A 17,430-nucleotide genomic window follows, 5' to 3' on the forward strand; every position below is an offset into this window, starting at 1 on the left:
TAAAAGTGGTAAAACAGATTTTAGTGCGTCCCAAATTAACTTTCTTTTCTTTCTATTAGGACTATCATAGAGAAAAGAAATAAAAAATGAATTAATAGAAAAAGGTTCATTAAGATTAAGGAGAATGAATTGAGGGTGATTTTGAAGGATTTAATCTAAATGAAGTCTTTCCATCCCACCCAAATACCATCTGAAAATCCAATAGCTTCAATGTAGTGAGAAAAATTAAAACCCAATTTTTCAAAATAATTTACCTTTTTACTGCTAATTCTCGATTCTAACAAGCACAAGATATCCAGACAATACTCCGCATTGTATTCCCAAAAAACTCAGATAAATTTCCTGCTAGCGCAACCTTGACAATTCCACGTAAAAAAATTTAGATTTGAATCCATAAAAAATTTTAAAATTAAATATAATAAAGTTTAGACGTAATGAAATAAAATAAAAGAAAACACCCCTAGTCTTACTACCTAAGAGACTCAAATTTGTCCTAGTGATCCTCAAAATTAAAGGGGCCTACTGAAGCACTTTCTTCACTGAGGTGTATTGAAATACTCTCAGACAAATGAGTCATTAACTCTCTTAATAGCACCCTTGAACCACCATTTTATTTGAAATGGTAGTTGTGACCATGGGTAACTTTGTTTAATTTTTAACTATTCATTCGCCTCTGTTCTTAATTCCCCTTTCTCTATCAAAGCCTTCAGTCTGCTCCAAAACCAAGTTACCAACCTCTACGAACGCCACGTCAGCCAATTGTCCTTCAAAGGCTGGGTTCGGACCTATAAAGAGTTCAGATAAAATGCCCCATTTCTGATGGGTGCTCCAATGCACAAGCTATTAGTTTCAGTCACCGCTGCCTGACTACCAACACTACTACCAACAGTGGATTCAATCTGCTTTCTCAAGCCTTTCCTTAATTGGCCCAGAATAGATTGGACCCTTTCTTCCAAAGGTCCACCAAAACCCACACAGATATTTCTATCCCTTGGGTTTTTGGAAAAACCCTCGTCCAAAAACGAATCCACTGCATTATTTTTTCTTGATGAGCTGGGTCTAAAAAATGGCCCAACGTTACCTTTAGGAATAGTTATTGGGCCTACACTATTACTAAATCCTAACACATCAAGTTTTTTTTTATCCCTTGACCCAGTAGCCATCCTACGATTGGACTGTAATAAAATTTCCCTTCCTTGCTAATTTTGATTAGGGATTTATTTCCCTTTATTACGCCGTGTAACAACCATATCTTTCAATTCCCCAGAAATTGATTCTAAATTCAAAATCCCATCAAGCAAGGATCTAAAACAAGAACTTTCTATATCCTTCCCTTGAATTCCAACATTTTTCTACACAAAATTCCTAGTCTTCTGCCTTGGCTTCCTTTCCACAAGCATCTAAGGCCCGTAGTCGCTCCTCTCCTATTGGTTATCCACAAGTATACTGTGGTTTTTCGATGTCACCTCAAATGGTGTTCGCTCTTTTCCCGAGTTGGGTTCAAGAACTTTAAAGGTATAACTCTATTTCACATGACCATATCTTCCATAATGGAGGAAAATCGATGGTAAAAATTCATATTCCACTCTTTGTGCTTTACCATTAATTAAGATTTGGGACACCAAAGGCCTATCCAAATTAACGTAAACAACCATTTGGGCAAAGTGACCTCTTGCCCTACTGTCTATAATCATATCCAATTTGGCCACCTTCCCAACCAATCTCTCTACTTCAATCAAAATTTTGCATTTATATAAATTATAACACCATTTACCCTTATTCGACGCTGGAATAGGGTACGAGGCATTATCGGACTTAAACACAAACATTCATACAAACCCGAGACACGAATTTCCACTCAATTTTAAATATTTTCATAAACATTCACATCGTCCCTTAAATGAGCCTACGAGGCCCAAGACATACATTAGGAACAGTTCGAGACAAAACCGAGAACTTTAGAAACTCTCGGGAGACTTAAAAATTTTTCATCATGAAACAAGTCCACAGGTCCGTGTAGTGAAGAGCCACGCACGTGTGGCATATCACACGCCCGTGCTTCAAGCCGTGTCCATCTTAGGGTGCATTCTGTTTATGACGTCATCATCAAATTTAGGTCACAAGGCCAAGTCAAACGCTAGTGTGCTAGGCCGTATAGCACACACAGCTGAGACACACACTCGTGTCTTTGCCCGCGTGCTCAATTCTGGACATTTTGTCTTGCCTAAATTAAGGTGCAAGAGACACACAGCCGGATCACACGCCCATGGGGCTGACCGTGTGTCACACATGGCCTAGACACAAACTCGTGTGTCTACCCTTGTAGACAAAAACAAGGCTATTTTCCAAGCCATTTTGTCACCCTTACTTACACACATTCACACAACATCACATGGCACAAATCATGGCATATAAATGCCTTCAAAAACAACTATAATCAAGCAATGTCGTATCATTTTCATACTATCAACTATCATGCATTATAACATTAGGCCTTGCCAAATCATTCAATGCTAAGTTTGCACTCAAAGGATATTAACATATTAATAAACTCATAACCATCATATATCAAGCAAATACAAACCACATCGCAAAACATTGACATATGCACATACATACTTATATGGGCTTACAACCATTTAGCCAATATAAGCCAATTTGTATGGCTACGAATTACATCCAACCTTTAGCCATCACAAGCTAATACATTTAGCCAAATCATAATGACTCATACACCAAATGACTAAGTCCCTATACATGCCATAGAATTAAAATACTTGCATTTACTTATACCCAAATGATAGCTTGATAGTGTGATAGAATCTCTGACGATCTCCAACCCAAGCTAGCTTAGTGACCCTATAAAATGAGGAAAAGGGAGGGGGTAAGCTATATAGCTTAGTAAGCCCGTATGAAAATAATAAGCAATTTATTAACATGTTTTCACCAATTCTCACAATATATTCTCAAGGTAACACAATCATAATTGCACATAATTTCACTATTTTACTCAAGTTTAAAATAAGTTGTCTATTTGAGTCACAGTCAGTAAATTATTTATATTTGGAGCTATGGAACTCCAAATTAAGATCTGCTAAATTTTTCAGAAACTAGACTCGCATATATTCTTACCATAAAATTTTCAAAATTTTTGGTTTAGCCAATAAGTACAGTTTATTCTTTAAAATCACCCCTGTTTCACTATCCGACAATTTTGACCCCTCTTCACTAAAAATTAATTATCTCATCATACCGGATTCGGATGATGCTCTTGTTTGTTTCTTTTAAAAATAAACTTATTAAGGATTTTAAAAATATAAATTATAACCCATAATTATCTTTGTACAAATTTTAATGATTTTCCAAAATTAGAACAGGGGATTCCAAAATCATTCTGACTCTATCTCACATAAATTCAAATATCTCATAATATGAAATTCTTTTGCTTACACTGTTTCCTTTATATGAAAATAGGCTCAATAAGCTTTAATTTCATATCCTATTAAACCTCTAATTTGATTTCCACCATTTTTTATGATTTTTCAAAGTCACACAACTGATGCTATCCAAAATTGTTTCATTACTAAATTTCACTCTTTCATATTTTCTTTGTAGTAACTTTCATTGTAACACTTACTCCATATCAATCTTACCAATGTTCAGTCACATATCAAGCACATTGCTCATAAGTTTACACACATGTACTTGCACTTATTCATACATATTCATATTAAATTACACCTAGTCATTTCCCGTCGAACACATTGGAATAATAATGGATACCTGGTGGCCTGCACATAGTACCACCTTTGTAGTCAAAGCTACCTTCTTCACAAAGTGGCCTTTACATAGTACACACTTGTGACCAAAGCTATCTTTCTTCACAAAGTGGCCTTCACATAGTGCCACACTTGTTACCAAGCTATCTCTTTCCAAAGTGGCCTTCACATAGTACCATACTTGAGTCACTAGTGACATGTCACTTGCATCCTATTTTGTTCCTAATGTTCAACCGGGAAATTTGTTACCTTTTGATACTTGTCAATTTCATTCAATATTCAGCCACATTTCATAAAACATAATAAAATGTGATAACGTAAGTAAAAACGATGCATTATTTACATACAAACCTACCTCGAAAGTAAAATCGTTAAAAATGACTTATTCGTCAATTACTTGTTTTCCCCCGATCTAGATCCTAACCTTGTTTTTCTTGATCTAAAACATCACATTTAACTTATTTAATCATTATACTAATCAACTCAGCCCAAAAATCATATTTGAAAAAATTACAGTTTTACCCCTAAACTTTGTCATATTTATAATTTTACCCCTAGGCTCGTAAAATGATTTTCATTCATTTTATTTGTACTTTAAGCCTAGCCGAATCATTTTCATAACTATAACAGCCCACAATTTCCATTAAAATGCACTTTTATGACATATTTTATAACTTATACAAATTAGTCCTTTTAGGCATTTTTAACGAAAATCACTTAGTAAAAGTCATTTCTCTAACCATAAATATGAATTTTCTACCATTAAACATCAAAATACACATATATTCATCATGGGTCAAAACTCTAGACTTTAACCATATCTCAAATTAGTGGTAAAAATAGATAGATCTTGTTATGAGGATTTCAAAAACGTAAAAATCATTAAAAGCAGGGCTAGAACGGACTTACAATCAAACTTGGAAGCTTGAAAAACCCTATCCATGGTTTCTCCATGCAAGTTTTAGCCAAGGGTTAACTTGACTTTTAATTTTGTTTTTAATTCATTTTAATAACTAAATGACCAAAATGCCTTTAGTGAAAAACTTTGGAAACATGCCTAACCATGTCCATTTTTGTCCACCAACTTAACCAATGGTTTAATTACCATATAAGGACCTCCAATTTAAAATTTCATAACAATTGGACACCTCTAGCATGTAGAACTCAACTTTTGCACTTTTTAAAATTTAGTCCTTTTGACTAAATTGAGTGCCCAAACGTCAAGATATTCGAACGAAATTTTCACAAAACAATTCCATAAAATTGTAGACCATAAAAATATGATAAAAATAAAGTTTAATATGTCGGATTTGTGGTCCCGAAACCACTGTTCTGACTAGACCCAAAAGGTGTCAAGGGTTTCCACAAGCTATACACTTTATTCTGTAAAACCGAAAAACCAATATTACGACCTAGAAGTTTTACAATTACTGTATTATTGATGAGTCCCCAAACTAACTAAAATTACGACAAAGGCAAGCACACCTATCGATTAGGATTAGGAATATCAAATTCACTAATTCACATACTAAATCATCCAAAAACATGCCAAGCATGGGATTAAAACATGTTACTTTTATGGTTTATCAAATATCCCCACACTTAAGCGTTTGCTTGTCCTCAAGCAAAATCCTCAACTCACAATTAAAATTAAACTTTCTCAATTCATAATTCTCATCAATAATGTTTTTCCATAATTCACAAATAATCATACATTGATAATTCAACTAAAAGAGCATTAAAAATTCAAATAATCCAAGTCGAGCATTTTTTTTAAATCATGAAAACATAGGTATTTCCCCTTATCTAAGTAATTACCTTTAAGTCAAAATCGACAAGAATTGACATCCTCACTAAAGATTCACTCAAATCACTCAAAGTGTTTAAGGTTCAAAAATTAAGCACTCAACAGTCAAACATGAAAAGTCATTACCATAGGCTTGCATGAAAATCAAATCTCCACCACTATAAAATGAGATGATACACAAATAAAAAGGTCTTTAAGAGGTTGTAATGAGGCTTAAGTTAAAGGTGTGGAGAAAGGCTGAAAAAGAGGGTTAGAATCGAGATTGAATTGATAAATTACCAAACTAGAAAAATAACAACTGTTGAATTACAAATAACTACATCAATCGAAATATTTCAATAATAACACGTGCTTCTTCTCAAATTATGAATTTAACTGTTCAAGCTCAATTAACAAATAACTAAGTAACTATATATGTATATTTTTTTCTTTTTTTAATGACTTTTTTAATATGTAAATAAGAAGAAATAATTCACCAACTTAATCAAAAGGCATAATCAGGCAATTAGCCAAATCAAATCTCGATAAAAAATGGAGCCAATAAAACGGGAAAAATTCTCAATGAACAAAAAAATTGAGTTATAGGTTATCATTAATGGGTAAATCAAGAAACGGTGTGTTAGGCTCAAAGGGGTTCACTAAGGGTTAATTATGAAGGTAGGCTATTTACAGGATAAGTGGGTTAAAACCTAAGTGCTTTTATCATCTCAGTATATCAAATCAAAGGTGTGGTCTCAACATGCATAATCAAAGAAAGTTCTAAAATAACAAATCAATATTGACACATTCATAACTAGTAATAAAATGAGCAAGAAAAGTGTATGCTCTAAAGGCTCAAAATCTCACAAAAAATTATGGTTTTTGTTATCAATCTTGCAAATCTCAAACTTCAAGGTAATACCTCAATTCAGGGAAACAACCTAAAAAAATTTAGTTCTGAAAATAGACTTATCATGCTGGGTTCTCGCATGTCTTAAAGTTTAAAAATCAATACACAAATATCTATGAATTTAATCTAAAACATATCAATGATAATCACAAATCGATAAGAATTCATTCTAACATTAATATGAGAAAATTATTTGAACACAAGACATAATTCAGGGATTTTCTAATAATTATATAAATCACCTCCCCAGACTTAAGATGTACATTGTCCTCAATGTACAAATAGATATAATCACAATAGAAACAGAATATCATAAGAGAGGGAAAGAATTGAAACTGCCCTAAATATTGGATGACATCTCCAGAATAGTGAAAAGCGGAATTGTAAACAAAATGTAGTGCATGATTCTGAGCAACTAATAAGAAAATAAACACAAATGGTGAAGAAGATTAAAGGGTTACTAACCCAATTAGAAAAACCATAATAAATAAAAATATCGTTCAAAATATAAAAGCAAAAGAAATCTAAGAAAATAACAATAAACATAGAAATAAAACTTAAAAATAAAAATAAATGGACTCAATGGTCCTCATCATCAGACACATCGGTGTCATGAGTAGCCAGCGCTAGAGAGGAGATATGGAAACTTTGACAAATCCACTACAATGTTGCGTTATGACTGTCAAACCTCTGAGTGCAGTATTGCTCGAATCGAGTGAATAGCTCTGAGATGTCCTCTGAAGTAGGAGTAGAAGGAATAGGGAGGTGACTCAAAGGTGGATGCGTCCTCATGATGGAGAGGAACATCATCATAAGTGAAGTCCTCGGGTTCATTCTGAGCTTCAGAATGAAACAATGGATGCTGAGGGAGATCCACTCCACGACCCCGCTCGATCATCCTCATGTATATCATGCTCGAAATTCCCTGAGGGGATATCTGGCTAACTAGTGTGAGTGTAGAGGACTGCTCCAGTCTGTCTAGAAGACTGAAGTGTCAGTGAAGTGAGTCACATAAGGGCCTAAATAGATGGAGCCCTTTCTGTGGTGATCAGTCTGATGGCGGAAGGCTAGAGCGATGAAGTACGCCAAATCAAATACATGCCTGGTGGTCATGCTCCATAGAAAGTATGCTTCATGAGTACTAACGACTCTGGTGCTCTCCCTCCTACCAGTCAGAGTGTGAGCTAAAAATGCATGAAGGTACCGTAAGGCTGGAGAAAGAGAGGTCGCTTTCGAGCGACTCGCGTCGTATGTTGTCTGACTCACTGTAAGCTCAGTCCAACAATGAGGTGAAGAGTAATAGATGTGTCGATAAAGTCGAAAGAAGTTCTCGGCGCTCATAAATTCTTCTGTGTAAAGTCCCATAGCAGCACCGAACTTGGGGACGCTTATGTGGTGCACTAAACCACCAAGTTGAAAAGTGATGGTGCCTGGCTTGTCATGACCTGTTGTACAAGAAACATCTTGCAGAACTCCAAACTAAGCTCCATGTAGGTGTGCTCGACGATGGTGAAGAATCTGTCCCATGGAGTTCTGGTAATGAAGGTGCAAACATCATCAATTAGTCGAACCTGCTCCAATGCAGCCCAATTGATATAGCAGCCTAGGTCGAGTGGTTGTGCTTGAAAGAGCTAATATAAATCATTCTGGGAGCCCGCTGAAAATCAGAGATAAGGGTGGTGGGCTTGAGGAAGTCACACCATGACTCTTCTACTTTTTCGAAGCAGGGACGGCGGTTTTGGATTTGCCACAAGTGTTCATCATAAAATGCCTACAATAAAATGATCAAAGAAATAAAATTGACGAATCAACATAATAGGCAAGCTAACAAGAAATAAATATCCAAGTTCAGCTCAACATTTCGACTAAATAGAGAATGGACTTATAACATGATGAAACTAATAAGCAAAATGCCAATACCAAATAAAATCATAGTAAAAATAAAACCGATAATTATCAATAAAAATGAATAAGTAAAACTAGCCAGAATAAAATCAACAATGAAAGTAACTAAAATGGATGTATAAACTGCAGAATGAAAAATAAAATAAAAGAAAAAAAACTAGTAAGAATATCCAACAACTAAATCAAGAATCAATCCAAAATCAATTAATAAAGAAACTAAATAAACACAACATGAACCAAGCAATAAATAAAATTAGTAAAACCAATAAAAAGAAAATAATAATAAAGAAATAAATAATCATAATAATAATAATAATAATAGTAATAATATTAATAACTAAATAAAAGAGAGGGGCAAAACTAGTTGACCGACGGTGATAGAGGCGGTGGCCGAAACTCGAAGGGGGACGGTGCAGGGTTAGTTGGTTAGGTCGACATGCACAATAGGTAGCTGCAGCATAGAGGTTGCAAGTTGAGGGAAAGGAAAAAGGAAGGTGGGTGAGAGGACTGACGAGGCTGGTAAGGGTGTTGGGTTGCGCGAGTCAAAAGGAGAAATGGGGGAAGGGCTAGTTCGTGAGGGTGGGTTGTAGCTTGGTGGTTGGCCACTAGGGTGGTGTGGTTCGACGGGGGTAAAAGGAATGGGAAAAGAGGGGTCGAGGTCAACTCGTGGGGCATGTAGAGGAAGGGAAAGACGAGGTGAGGGGGTGCTATACGGTAATTGGTGGTGAAAGGTGGCTGGAATAGAGAGAAGAAAGAGTGGCGGCAGCTTTAGGAAGGTAAGGGATGAAGAAGGTAAAGTAAAAATAAAAAGTTAGGGTTTGGGGGTTAAAAGGGGACACGGTCATATGAGGCCCGTGTTGGGCACACGGCTTCTGTTTAGCCCTTGTCGATTAATAATAATACCCCAGTATTCACACGACCTCGGACACGCCCATGTGTCCAGGCCGTCTAGCACACACGGCTGTGTCGCATGGCCGTGTACAAGCCTCTTCACTTCTCCCACGCCCATGTGACCTTCTACACGTCCATGTGGCTCGGTTGTGTGCCTTACTCGTGTAACTTTTTGACTTGTTTTAAAAATAAGAAAATTAGCTCCAGGTTTCACATGGCCTAGCACACGCTCGTGTGTCCAGGCCATGTGGTCCACACTACCGTGTCACACGCCTGTATGGACTACTTTAGGCCGTGTCTCTATCGGTTTTTAGAAATAAGTCTTAGGCTCCACACAGCTAAGGACACGCCCGTATGTCCAGGCCGTGTGGGTTACACAATTGTGTCGCCTGGACGTGTAACTTACTTTCGATTTTCTAAAAAATTTTAAAACTAAGTCATAGGATCCATACGGCCAAGGACACATCCATGTGTCTAGGCTGTGTGGGTTGAAAAACATATTTTTTTATATAAAATTAATTTTAAAAATATCATGAGATAAAATTAAGAAATTAATCATGTTAACACTTGGGTTACCTCCCGAGAAGCGCTTATTTAAAGTTTAAGCTTGACTTACCTCACATTCGTACGATCACGGTGGTTCGCGGAGTCGAAACTCCTCTTTCTCGCTGTCAATTCTATTATCAATATAAGGTTTGAGTCAAGTAATATTTACCCTAAAAGTGTCGAATTCAGAATGATTTACCTCAACTGTACCGTATGGGAAGATATTAAGTACCGTAAAAAGTGTTGCTCCATTCCTATTAAACTCTACAGTGGCAATTCGAGGGTCTGTTTTATCTAATAACACTTGATCCCCAACCTTAAAGTGGTTCGTTCCATCCTTAAGCTTGTCATGGAGTTACTTCAGTTCTGCATCGTGTATTCTCAGTTTCTCCTTGACATGTGTCCGTCATTCGTCTTGTTCATCAATTTGTAGCATTCGTTCTTTACGAGTTGTTCTATTTTTGTGGCATAAGCTAAAACGTGACTCCATCAAATTTTTCCAAGGGATTTCCTAGAAAGAAGGTTGAGCCATAAGGTTACTCACATTAACAAAACTCATATAATCATCTCAATCACTAGATATCTTAGCAAAATCACGAGCTTGGAGAGTAATCGTGTCATCTCCTACACGAAGTATTAGTTCACCTGTACCAACATCGATAACAGTTCTGGCAGTTGCTAAAAAGAGTCTTCCTAAAATTAAATGTAGGTCACTATCCTCATCCATGTTTAAAAGAACAAAATCAATTGGAAATATAAATTTGTCAATTTTGACAAGAACGTCTTCAACAATACCCCTAAGAAATCTAATGGTTCTATCTACCAATTGAATACTCATCCTAGTTTGTTTAGGTTTCCCAATACCTAATTGTTTAAACATTTTATAGGGCATGACATTAATATTTGCCCCTAAATCAGCTAAAGCATTATTAACATTTAAACTACCAATTAAACAAGGAATAATAAAACTCCCTGGATCTTTCAATTTGTTGGGTAGTTTATTCTGCAAAATGGCTGAGCACACTGCATTTAACTCTACATGCAACGAATCATCTAACTTTTATTTGTTTACCAAAAGCCCCTTTAAAAATTTTACTGAATTGGGCATTTGCAAAAGAGCTTCAATAAACGATAAGTTGATATGTAACTTTTTCAAATGTTTAAGAAATTTACCAAATTGTTCATTTGTATAGTCTTTCTTTGTCGTATTTGGATATGACACACGAGGTTTATACTCCTTACCTATTGATTTTTGTTCACTGTGGCTCACCTCAACCTTACATTGACTTACCACGCTTTCTTACATTAGTTCTGGTTCATGTTCAACTAACCCTTCTTCATCTCGAACCATAATTGCATGAAGCTGCTCTCTTGGGTTAGTTTCGGTGTTGCTAGGCAAGCTACCTTGTGGTCTTTCTAAAATTAGCTTAGCAAGCTAACCTATTTGATTCTCGAGCCTTTAAATCGATACTTGTTGATTTTTAAGTATAGTTTTGGTGTTTTGGAAGCGGGTTTCTGACACCGAAATAAATTTTATCAACATGTCCTTAAGGTTCGGCTTTTTCTCTTGCTGGTAAGGTTGTTGTTGAAAGCCTGGAGGGGGTTGTGGGCTCTGATTTCCTTGACCACCCCAAGAAAAATTAGGATGGTTCCTCCAACCTCCATTATAACTGTTACTGTATGGATTATTCTGGGGTTTAAAATTATTACCCATGTAACACCCCGTACCCGAGACCGTTGCCGGAGTCGGACACGAGGGGTTCACAGACTAAATTCGCTTACTATTGCAGTCCATTTTAAAATTTTTCCAGGCAGTTGGCTAACTGCGTCACTGTCACCTTAAAAATCACATCTTTAGTTTCACAACTCGAAAATCAGTTTTGTGATTTTTTCCTGAAACTAGACTCATATGCCCATCTACATATTTTTTTCTAGAATTTTTGGTTGGACCAATTAATACAGTTTATTAGTCAAAGTCTCCCATGTTACAGGGATCGACTACACTGACCTTTGCGCATTACGACTTGGATATCTCCCTGCACAGAGCTTAAATACTGATGCCGTTTGTTTCTATAGAAAATAGACTCAGAGAGGAATCCAGACATATATGCCATGACTCCTAATTATCTCTGGTTAATTTATAATGAATTTCCAAAGTCGGAACAGGGAATCCAGAAACCGTTCTGGCCCTGTCTCACGAGAACCTGAATATCTCTTAACATACTGTCCATATGATCATTTCGTTACTTTCCTATGAAAATAGATTCATCAAGGTTCGTTTACATAATTTATTCACTATTTAATTCTAATCCTACTATTTTTAGTGATTTTCCAAATCTACATCACTGTTGCTGCCAGCATCTGCCTTTAAGGTAGACTTTACCTATTTCATAGTTTCCATGATTCAACTAGCCCTTTTTGCATAAATAGCACAAATCATGATAGCCATTAACCATTCCATACCAAATGATTATAACATTATGCTCGAACATATATAAGCCATTTTCGCATGGCTATATACATTAACCAAAATATTCTTCCGCCACTAGTCTATTTTATACATGCCATAAGACAATCCGAAACATAGCAGTACCAAACAGTGGATAGTGATAGTGTGACTAGTTGCTGACGATCCCCGAGCCTGTAGCTTCGCAATGAGATCTATAAAATAGAGGAAACAGAGTAAACGGAGTAAGCATTACAATGCTTAGTAAGTTTTAAGCAGTGTCAACAGATAACAATCAAATTATAACATAGTTGTTCGTATTTTTATTTCACTCTTCCTTCGGGCATACCATCCCTTTACCGAATCTGCACATCTCATCATATACAATAGGCAGATAAACTTTCACATAAAAGTGAGCTCATGTGACATAGATATATCGTATGATTTCACATCACCTCTCACACTGATCCGATGTCACATAATCATAGGAATAGTCTCATAGATTGCTCTCGTATGCATCACATAACTACCTTATGATTTAGTGCAAATCAAGCTCACATATAAACTTGGAGTACATACCTGTTTAACCTTTCGCATTGAATATATTTATAAGCAATTCTTATTACGAAGTCTTACCCGGACATAATCTCCACACGAAGTTATCGGGTCTTACCCGGACAAAATCCCCACACGTAGTCATCGGGTCTTTAGAGCTCGGATATAGTACAAGCACGAAGCTTAAGGACATTAATCAGTGATAATATTCTTGCATAAAGCCTGCGGGGTTTTAACTCGGATATAGTACTGACACAAATGCCCTTCGGGACTTATCACATTTATACACTTTCACATCCATCACGTTGGCCACTCGGCCCTGTCACATATATATACACTTCCACATTCATCACATCGGCCATTAGGCCTTATCACATATATACACTTTCACATTCATCACATCGGCCATTAGGCCCTATCACATATATATACACTTTCACATTCATCACATCGGCCATTAGGCCCTATCACACATATATACACTTTCACATTCATCACATCGGCCATTAGGCCTTATCACATATATACACTTTCACATTCATCACATCGGCCATTAGGCCTTATCACATATATATACACTTTCACATTCATCACATCGGCCATTAGGCCTTATCACATATATACACTTTCACATTCATCACATCGGCCATTAGGCCTTATCACACATATACACTTTCACATTCATCACATCGGCCATTAGGCCTTACTATCATTTCATATTCGAATACTCATAAACTTACAATATCACGATTTAGAATTCAAGTATGGGTTTAATCAATAGCTTATGAGCAACTAAAACAAGTTTATCAAGGTTCACAACATAATCTCAAATTCAGCACAAGCTGTTTTTCCTGAGCAATAGTCACTAAATTATTTATAACTGGAGCTACAAAACTCCAAATCACTTTTCGTTAATTTTTCCTGAATATAGACTCGTATATCTTCCATCCATAAAATTTCCAGAATTTTATGTTTGGCCAATCAATACCAGATTTTTCTTAAAGTTTCCCCTGTTTCACTGTTTGACTAATCTGACCACTCTTCACTACGAATCAAATTTCTCATTTTACAGAATTCAAAATGTGTTGTATTTGATTTCCTTTGAAACTAGACTCATTAAGGAGTCTAAGCATATAAATTTTATCTTATAACCATTTTTGTACAATTTATAATGATTTTCTAAAAACAGAACAGGGGATTTCGGAGTCATTCTGACACCGTCTCACACAACTTTAAATATCTCATTATCGGAAATTCCTTTGCTTACACGGTTTCTTTTATAAGAAACTAGACTCATTAAGATTTAATTTCATGTCACATTCAGCCTCTAATTCAAGTCCATGAATTTATGGTGATTTTCTAAAGTCACGTTACTGCTGCTGTCCGAAGCAGACTATTTCAAATTACCCTTAAATTCCCAAGCTCAAACACTTAAGAACTTACCATTTGAGCTTAGAACATATCATAGCCACATCTTATCTTATTAAATCAACTCATCATGTCCTATTATAATTGAATTTACTCAACGTTTAAACACTTAAAACTTACCTCGGAAGTGGTCGACGATTAGATATCCACGGCTATTCGTTTACTTTCTCTTTTCCCCTATCCGACTTTGATCCTCTAAGCTCTTGAGCTCATTCTAGCCATCTTCTAAGCCAAAATCAAGGCAACCAAACCTTCTTCTCCCTCCCTTTAGGCTACGGCAATGAAGGACAAGGATCAACCCACTTTTGATTCAATTTTCTCTATGACCGAATGCACTTACCTCAAATTTTTAGCTTGCTATCTTGCCAAAATCCTCAAAACATATTTCTTCCTTCTATCATTTTTTTTTCGGTCAAGAAGAACCGATTTCTTCTTTTCTTTCCTTCTCAAGTCACGGCAATGGGGGGGAGAACATGGATGAGACAACTTTGTTCTCATCACCCCTCCCTTTTCATTTCTTTATTACTAACCCTTTATTATATTCTTTCTCCCATAACACACTAACACAACATGTTTCCCAGATGTTTCACCCCATAACATTTTGTCCACTCTCATGCTCATGGCCGGCCACTACTAATTAGGGGGAAATTGACATGCAAGTCCCCCCTTTTTCTTACATGCACTAATAGATCCTTATGCTTTGACCTATCACATTTCAAAATTTTCTCACATAAGTCCTATTTACTAAAATTCACCTACAATTAAACAAAATTCAAATATGAAATTTTCACACATGCATATATACATATAATAAGCATCAAATATGACAGCTAATTATTTTTATGACTCGGTTTAGCGGTCCCGAAACCACTTCCCGACTAGGGTCAATTTTGGGCTGTCACAACTCTCCCCCACTTAAGAAATTTTCGTCCCCGAAAATTTCTACCGATGCATAGTTTAGGATAACGTCCTCTTATTGAATTATATCCATATAAACATTAGTTCATCGATAGCAATTGTAATTCATTACTGATTTCGCATCGATCCATAAAATCATTTTCTTATCCTAAGACAAATACATAAACATTTCTACAAGTATGCACATATATCTCATTTTCTTGATTTCATAAGCAATAATCGCTTAATTTAATTCACAAATGTATTTCAAACACATATTAAGCACATATTAACATGTATAATTCACATCATCAACCCACATATTTGTAACCCACATTTTCATTCATGTATAAGCTGTAATCTGACCAAAAGTACACATATACTCAAACATCCCAATAAATATCCTTAATAACTCCATCGTATCTCACTATTCAACTTATTTCATTTCCAAAAGAAAAGTCAACTTTCACGTACCTGAACATTTAGTTCATTTAGCACATTCAATCATAGTTAACGTTACCCGTATACAGTCGAATAGGCATAAAGCCTAATATAATACTCTGGCATGAGATTTATTCTAGCGCATAACTCGTATATCCAAAATTATCAACATTCAAAAAAAATTCTTTCAAACTTTCGAATGTCGAAACTTAATCAAAATAATTTCTTGAACAAGATTAACAAAATAGTGTCCATTCAACAATAGCACATATAGCTCTTACAATGCCATATCCTAGATATGGTCTTACATATTCTCACATATCGAGTCGATGCCATGTCCCCGACATGGTCTTACACACTATCTCAAATCAATGCCTTCGTCCCAAACAAGGTCTTACATGAATTCCACTTCACACACTTAGTGCCCACTGACCGATCTCGCACTCATAGTGCTCGGTTAAAGGAATTCGCACACACACACAGTGCCTCTAATTATTCACATACATAGTGCTCTTATTCATTCGTTAATACACGTTGATATGACTTAACCAAGTCTATAAACATCATGTATGTACACTTTTAAACATATCATCTCATTTAAATTTGAATTCGTATAGTAATGAATACTTAAACTTTGCTCAAATTACCGGCACGAAGCCTACTAGGCACGAAGGCCCGAATACACGTCACCAGCATGATTGCTCTTCAGGACCTAGCCCGGATATAACACCAGCACGAATGCTCTTCAGAACTTAGTTCGGATACCTCACTAGCACGAATGCTCTTCGGAACTTAGCCCGAAAACATCACTAGCATGAATGCTCTTCGGGACTTAGCCCGGTTTTAGTAACTCGCACCAATGCCTTCGGGCTTAGCCCGAAATTAGTAACTCGCACAAATGGCTTCGGATCTTAGTCCGGATATGGTCACTTAGCACAAAGCCTTCGGGACTTAGCCCGGACATCATTCAAATAACCATGCACATTTAACAATAAATCATGGCACATTCGTATTTCATTTTCGTTAGCAAAACTCAAACACAAGACACTTATCATTCTTGCAATTTCGGCCCAATAGCCACACACAAAGAGCATGATTTTGATTTGCTTAAAACATGATCTAATCAAATCATAATTTAAGCTCTATTACTCAAGAACTTACCCCTTTCCGCTGTCCGAAATCGACTCGGTAAGGTCGCACCCTTAATGTAAATAATTGATAGAAATATATATATAGTGAGTTCGCACACATAGTGCTTAATAATCAACCACGCACACTTAGTGCCATGTACTTTAAACTCGCACACTTAGTGCCATGCATTTCAAGCCCGCACACTTAGTGCCAATCTCACAACCGTGAACACTAATTGCCCGCACACTTAGTGCCAATCTCACAACCGTGAACACTTATTGCCCGCACACTTAGTGCTGAAAACCAACCACTCTATACGCTTCACTGCCTTTTTACATTCGACAATTTCGTCTCTACATACATATACACATATAGCAATACACATTGGTATATCATTTACATTACTTGAATACAAACACGACATGTTTATCGACCATTCAACTTCCAGTTCCATGGCCACATACAAAAATCACATTTATAGTCATAACACTCCGTCAAAATTGCATCACTTATACCCTTATAATTCAATCCGAATCGAAATTCAAATACGAGTACATGATACGTACCTGATCAACTTAATAATTTAGGCATATCTAAGTGAAGTTATATCGCAAATTCTCATAGTCAGAAGCTTGCTACAGCTCGATCGGGATCAAGATTCATTACAATACAGCAAACACATTTTAATAGCCAAAAATCATCACACTATCATTTT

This window comes from Gossypium hirsutum, chromosome A11, assembly GCF_007990345.1.
Source record: "Gossypium hirsutum isolate 1008001.06 chromosome A11, Gossypium_hirsutum_v2.1, whole genome shotgun sequence".
NCBI classification, from domain to species: Eukaryota; Viridiplantae; Streptophyta; class Magnoliopsida; order Malvales; family Malvaceae; genus Gossypium; species Gossypium hirsutum.